Here is a 7,518-nt window from a genome sequence, read left to right as displayed (position 1 = left end):
TTTCTTCTTCTTCTTCTTCTTCTTCTTCTTCTTCTTCTTCTTCTTCTTCTTCTCCTTCTCCTTCTCCTTCTCCTTCTCCTTCTCCTTCTCCTTCTCCTTCTCCTTCTCCTTCTCCTTCTCTCTCTCTCTCTCCTCTCCCTTTCTCTGTTTCTTTGCCGTAATAAAGACTGTTACCTGTTACTGTCTGTAGTGTCTGAGATTCCCCCCCCTGCCTTTTTAAAAATTCTTTAATCAGCAGAGAAAAGAAAGCCAATAATGTCTAGAAGTTAACTTCAGAGGTTGCACTAAAGCCTGTTTCATAAAATGTACATACTTGGGGCATTCCTTCTCTCTCTCTCTCTCTCTCTCTCTCTCTTTCTCCCTCTCTCTCTCTCTCTACTTTTTCTTTCTCCCTTTTTTCAGACTCAGTCTCACTACATAGCCCTGGCTGTCCTAGAATCTGCTATGTAGCCTAGGTTTGCTGAGCACTCACAGAGATGCTCCTGTGATCCTTACAGAGATCCTCCTGTACTAGCCTCTTGCTGAGAATTGAATCCAGGTCCCCTGGAGGAGCCTCCAGTGCTCTCAAACCCTGAGCCATTTCTCTAGGTCCACAAGTGAGTCTTCAGCCCATCTTCATTCTTGTTAGGCTAGTTACATTGCTCTGTTAGACTGGCCAAAATTAATTTTCTTTAACTTGCAGTTTTAAAATGAAATTTAAATAACAGCAGTTCCAAACGAAATTTACTCACTTGCTGAGGGGATTACCACCCATCTTTGGAGTCAGCAGAAAGCTCATCTCAAATTCAGACCCTGACTGAGTAAGTAAACTAAAGTCAATTTTAGTTTCCTCATCCAAAATGGGGGGGGGGGTGTGTGAAGCCAGGCGGTGGTGGCGCATGCCTTTAATCCCGCACTTGGGAGTGCGTGAGGCCGGCGGATTTCTGAGTTCGAGGCCAGCCTGGTCTACAGAGTGAGTTCCAGGACAGCCAGGGCTATACAGTGAAATCCTGTCTCGAAAAACAAAAACATACAAACAAACAAACAAAAAACCAAAAACAAAAAAGAAAAGGGGAGAAAGCCAACTTTTTCAAAAATTAAAAAACAAAAACAACCCTCTATTATATAAAAAGACTCAGGTTTGAACAGGATCTCTACAAGTCTTAAGATTTAAATCTGAATCAGGTACTTTCCCCTTCTAGCCTGAAGAAACCGGTTACAGGACTTCCTGAAGCCAGAACTGGCAAGGCTGCCATCTTGTGGCGATTTAAATGTGTGCTGGCTATGTGTGTCATTCCCAACAACTAAAAGATGTTCAAAAAAGTAAAGCTATATCAAAGTAAGTCAGACACTCCAGAAAGACGTTGGGGTAAATATAATAGTTAACAACAAAGTTGCATCATTACTGGAAAGAGCAAGAACTAAGGGCCTAAGAAGGAACCTTTAAGAATTACTCCAAGCCAGGCGGTGGTGACGCTCGCCTTTAATTCCTGCAGTCGAGGCAGAGGCAGACCAGTCTCTGTGAGCTGAAGGTCTCCTGGTCTGCAGAGCCAGTTTCTTGACTGGCTCTGCCGTCTGCTCTGGAGAGTGTACTCCTTATCTGCTTTTACCTTCTCACCAGTTGGAATAAACCTTGATTGCTGCCTACCCTAAAAACTAAACAAAACAGCCACAAAAAAAAAAAAACCCAAACCAAATCCAAACAAAATGAAACCCTACTGCCGTCACCACCAATACACTTACATCTAGTAGGGATCTCTGAAAAGGGGAAGAAACAGTTGATTTGGGCTGGAGAGATGACTTAATGTTTAGGAACTCTTTCTGCTCCTGTGGAGGACCTAGGTTTGACTCCCAGCACCTACATGGCAGTTCACATGCTGCAAAGGACCTCTGCCAGGAGCAAGCACGCATGCCTAGGACATTCAGTTACATGGGAACCTCTCCAACTTTAACGAGGTTGGGGAAAACAGACATTGCCGATATATGATAATACATTCCAGAAGAGCAACTTCACCTGTAACTCCAGTTCCAGAGGAGTCCGAGTCCTCTTCTGGCCTCCACGGGTCCCATGCACACATGTGGTGCACACACAAAATCCCAGGAAAATACTCCTATACATCAAATAAAAATCTGAAAAATGAAGGGACCGGTGAAGGAAAACCATACCAGGGTGTTAGGCGAGGCTGCATTACGCATTTGAGATAGTAGCTAAAGTTGATCCTATTCTTCCGTTTTTGTTTTTTCGAGACAGGGTTTATTTTGTGTAGCCCTGCTGTCCTAAAACTCACTCTTTGGACCAGGCTGGCCTTGAACTCAGAAATCCGCCTGCCTCTGCGTCTCAAGTGCTGGAATTGAAGGCATGCGCCACCACTGCCCGGCTCTTATCCTTCCTTTTTAAAGACTTTAAAAACTTGTTAGCAAATCTGACCACTGTGATGATCTGTGTTTCCCCTTCTCCATACCTGTCTTAGTCAGGGTTTCTATTCCTGCACAAACATCACGACCAAGAAGCAAGTTGGGGAGGAAAGGGTTTATTCAGCTTACATTTCCACATTGCTGTTCATCATTAAAGGAAGTCAGGACTGGAACTCAAACAGGTCAGGAAGCAGAAGCTGATGCAGAGGCCATGGAGGGATGTTCTTTACTGGCTTGTCTCCACTGGCTTNCTCAGCTTGCTTTNTTNTAGAGTCTAAGACTACCAGCCCAGAGATGGTACCACCCACAAGGGGACCTCCCCCCTTGATCACTAATTGAGAAAATGCCTTACAGCCATATCTCATGGAGGCATTTCCCCAACTGAAGCTCCTTTCTCTGTGATAACTCCAGCCTGTGTCAAGTTGACACACAAAACCAGTCAGTACAATACCACAGCTTCCACTGTGCTCTTTCTGAAGGTCTATAGGGAAATCTGTTCCTCTTCCCTCCCGCACCCCCATCTCCTACTTAGTGTTAGATTATGGACCTGTCCCCTTAAGGAACTGGCCAGATCTCTCCTGCAGGTCCCTCCTTGGGACAGAGAGTTAAGAAAGTTGTCTGTCCTGGGATGTTTGTTGGTTTGTTTTAATTTATTTTATTTTCCTTTTAATGTGTGTGTGTGTTCATGTGTTTGCATACAAGTGCAAATGCTAACAGAGACTAGAGGTGTCAGATCTCCTGCTCCAGGGGTTAAAGCCACCCAGGTGTTGGGAACTGAACTAGGGTCTTCTAGAAGAGTAGCAAGTGCTCTTAACTGTTAGGGTTCATCTCCACAGCCCTAAGCTTGTGGTTTTACAAGTCCTAATTTACTGTCCTACCCATTAAAGACTCCTCCATTCTCCTTGTCACATAGGCTATCCCTGGGTAAAACTTCCTGCTACCCCCAGAACAGATATATAAATCAAATGTTTCCTCTGTTCTGGGGATTTCTGGAATGCATACCATCTCTGGGATGCTCCCAGCCCCAGTCAGTTATGATGGCTGTCTCTTTTATGCTTCCTTTAAGCTGTCTGTCTTAATAAAGCTCCAGGTTTTAAAGGGAAGCCTCTTTCCTTTACTCCTGTTACCCTGTTTCCATACCTTGCACTTTCCTTTCTAATGCTGTCTCACCTCCACACCCATCCTGAAATCATGGACCAGGCCCTTTCTCCTAATAAAGCAAATTCCTGAGGGGTAATTATGTGTCAATTCCTTTCCCTAACTAGCCATTAAAAAGTGCTTCTCCCCACCCACCAACAATGAGGATTGAGTTTAGCCCCTGGAGTGGGCCAGGCTAGCATTCCACTGGTCTACAGCCTCAGCTTGGCCCCCTTTCTTTCCCAGCCTCTCGGAAGCCCCCAACACTCCGAGTGGCATCACCAAGATGACTACTGTCATTATCACCTGATCGAACCTGTTCCTTTTCTTCTTTTGATCTTTATTGTTGTTTAATTCACTCCAACCTTCTGCTGGGAACCAGAGCTGTACCTCTAGTGCTATCTGCCGTTTCTTTGACTCTCCCCTCCTTCCCTTTTATGGCTCCATATGATGATGTTTGATTGTGCAGATAATCCAGGATGCTCTCCCACCTGGCATTCTTAATCTGGTCATGTCTGCAAGGTCTGTTTTGTCACTAAAGGTCACAGGGTCACAACTTCCAGAGGTTAGGGTGTGCACATTTTTGGAGAGCCATTATTCTGCTCTACCACAGTGGATTTCTCTAGACTTTATGTTTAGTGATGCAACTTTGATGGGTTAAAATTAGCTATGTTGGGAGTATTTAAACACACACCAAAAAAAAAAAAATCCAGAAAAACTAGAAAACCAAAAAGCTATAAAATGCCACACATCAGGGTTTACTGTCCTGAGGAACTGCTGTTAAACCTTTCTTGCATACATATCTCTAGTTACAATGGCAGGCTTATTATCAAACAAAGAGAATCATAAATGGGTGTGCTGGCTAACACCTGTCATTCCAACAACATGGCTGGGCCTGGGAACTGCCATGAATTCCACCCAGGAGCTATATAGAAAGTATGAAATTAGTCTAGGCCACAGAGTGAGGCCTTGTCTCAAACAAGCGAATGGAAAAATACAAGAATAATATATAGGATAGGCCACTAAGAATCAATATCGGGAGAAAGAAGATTTAGGGCTGAGGAGCTGCTTTAGTGGGTAAAGTCCTGGACTCCTCAGCACTTAGGTAAACGCTACACACAGTGTTGTGGATCTAGAATCCCTGGGCTATAGGATATAGGAAGGTTTCAGCGCTCACTGATCAGCCAGCCTAGCTGAGATGGCTCACTCCAGGTTCGATGGGAGACAAAACATAAGGTGGAAGAGCTGGGAGGTAGCCCAGCAGTTGAAAGCATTTGAACCCCAATACTCTTGCAGAATACTGGAGTTTGGTTCCCAGCACCCACAAGGCAGGGGTCCAGTGCCCTCTTCTGGCACCTGGCATGGAGTCAGTACACTCACATACATGCAGGCAAAATGCCCATACATGTACAATAAAAAATCAATTAATAGAGAGATAGATAATAAAATGAAGAGCAATTGTGACCTCTCCCTCCTATACACACACAGAGAGAAAGAGAGAGAGAGAGAGAGAGAGAGAGAGAGAGAGAGAGAGAAAGAGAGAGGGGGGAGGGAAGAGGGAGAGATAGAGAAGGCATGGATGGATAAAGATTGATCTGGTCCACATATAAAAAAAACTCAGCTATTGTCTTAACTGTCCTAGTTAGAAGCTATGTAAGCAAGTTCTCCATGATGCAATATGAACATGAGAGCTCCATGCTACCCTAGGACTGGGGCTTTTAAGACAGTGGCATGCCGATTTCACGCCTTCTTCCTCTTTTCATTGCTATGGCTCCAGAGCACAGACATGTTGACTAAAGATGAAGAAAATGTAGAATAAAGTTCTAAGTGTGAATAGATACACAAAAGACTAACAACAGAAAGGGATCGGCAGCAGGAAGCTTTCTTGATATATACTTATAATTTATACATTACATCTAATTCTCTTCTCCTTTCCTTCCCCTTCCCACTCTGATATAACAGACGTGCCATACTGTAGTGGCTAACTTTAAAGTTTAGTCCACAGACGACTGTCTTAGTTAGTGTTCTATTGCTGTGAAGAGGTACCATGTCCATGGCAACCCTTTGGCTTGTTTGTTTGTTTTTGTTGTTGTTTTGTTTTTTTGAGACAGGATTTTCCTGTGTAGCCTTGGCTGTCCTGGAACTCATTCTGTAGATTACAAACCCAGAGATCCACCTGCTTCAGTCTCCCAAGTGTTGGGATTAAAGGTGTGCCCTCATACCCTACCCTGCCCCCACTGCCTGGCCATGGCAATTCTTGTATAGGAAAAAATTTAACTGGAACTGGCTTACAGTTCAAAGGTTTAGACCATTATCACCATGGAGGGAAGCATGGTGGCATGCAGGCAGACATGATGCCGGAGAGGAGCAGACAGAAGAAAGAGAGTGACACACTGGTCAGGTTTGAGTATTTGAAATCTCAAAGCCCACACGTCCTCTAACAAGATCACACAGAGCCACCCTTCCCAACAGTGCCAGTCCCCATGAGCTTATGGGGTCATTTTTTTATTCCAACTACCACAGCAACAGAACACAGAGATGGAGTCACTACAGGCCTGAAGGAAGAGTGAATGTTATCTGGTGATCTTGGGCTCCTTGCTGGATGGAATGATTCCATTTTTAGGGTAGAAGGTGGATATGGGGCTTACTCTTTAGGTTATAAAAGAATTGTTTGAGGCTTGGGGGTTGCTTTAGTTTTTGAAGTGCAAGCATAGAGAGAAGGGTATGTGCTGATATTGAGCATTTAAAAAGGCTAGGCATAGTGTACGTCTGTCATTATCTCTGGACAGTCCTCACCAGTGCCACCTTCATATGCTTGGGCAGTGTGTGTTACTGTTGCAGACTGTTTGCCCGAAACAGCTTGAGAGAAGAACAACTCATTTTGGCTCACAGTTTCCGAAGGATCTCAGCCCCTCAAAGAGAAAGGGGCAGGAGCATGTTGTGGCTGTCGCAGAGGAGGGAGCACATAGCAGAGCTGTTCACATGGCAGTCATCCAGGAAACAGAGGAGGGAAATTAGCATCATGAGTGAGTATAACCTTCAAAGACCCACTTCTGGTCACCTGATTTCACCAGTCAGGACCCACTTCTGAAAGGTTCCACAGCCTTCCAAATAGTGCCACAAGTGGGGACCAAGCATGCTCAAAGCATGTACCTTTTGGGGCCACTTTTCAGATTTAAATGGTAGCAGGCATTATCCCACATGTGAGAGGGTACACCGTCTACTACCAAAGCTAACAATTCTTATTGTTAATTTCCTAGCGTATTAGGCCCAACCAAGTCCATTCTCTTTTAAAATTAATTTATGGGTATCTATGTGTGCCTGTTTTCCTGTGGGCACACTACATGTGCAGGTGCCCATGAAGGTTAGAAGAGGATGTTGGATCCCTTGGGATTAATTATAGGTGGCTGTGACACACCCAGTGTGGGTGCTTGGAACCAAACCCAGGTCCTCTGCAAGAACCAGGAAATACTTTTTAACACTGAGCCATCCCTTCAGTTCCTCCTGTTTCTCTTTAAAAGATTAATTATACTGACTGTTATTGTAGTGGTGTGTGTAATTGGGGGTTGGAGGGACACGGCGCATGCCACAGTATACACGTGGTGGTCAGGAGACAATGTTGTGGAGTCAGTTCTCTTCTTCTTCCTCCTTACACAGGTTCCAGATATCAAACTCAGATCGATAACGAGGCGTCTGCAGCAATTACATTTATTCATGGAACCATCTCTTTGAATTCCCAAAGAGAAGTAAAATCAGGTGATTTTGTGTGTTTTGTTCTCTCTCTCTCTCTCTCTCTCTCTCTCTCTCTCTCTCTCTCTCTCTTCCAGATAAAGTTTCATGTGTCTCATGCTGGCATGGGACTCACTTAGTAGCCCAGGATGACCTTGAATGTCTGGTCCTCCTGCCCCCATCTCTCTTATGATAAGATTATAGTATGTGCCACTGCATCTGGCTTATGTAGTACTGAGAATCAAATCCAGGGCTTTA

The 7,518-nt window shown here is 44.5% G+C and overlaps 1 long non-coding RNA gene across 1 annotated transcript in view; it reads left to right on the top strand.

Moving 5' to 3' along the window:
* LOC115030890 overlaps window positions 1–7,233 on the top strand; it is an 11,436-nt gene extending 4,203 nt beyond the window's left edge. Inside the window, exons 2-4 of the long non-coding RNA XR_003836483.1 lie at window positions 683–800; window positions 6,424–6,557; window positions 7,189–7,233. This is a non-coding gene — a long non-coding RNA (uncharacterized LOC115030890). The remainder of the gene's footprint in view (window positions 1–682; window positions 801–6,423; window positions 6,558–7,188) is intronic.
* The last annotated feature ends 285 nt before the right edge of the window (window positions 7,234–7,518 follow it).

This window comes from Mus caroli, chromosome 4 (genome assembly GCF_900094665.2).
Source record: "Mus caroli chromosome 4, CAROLI_EIJ_v1.1, whole genome shotgun sequence".
Lineage (NCBI taxonomy): Eukaryota > Metazoa > Chordata > Mammalia > Rodentia > Muridae > Mus > Mus caroli.
This window is presented reverse-complemented; position numbering and strand designations above follow the sequence as displayed.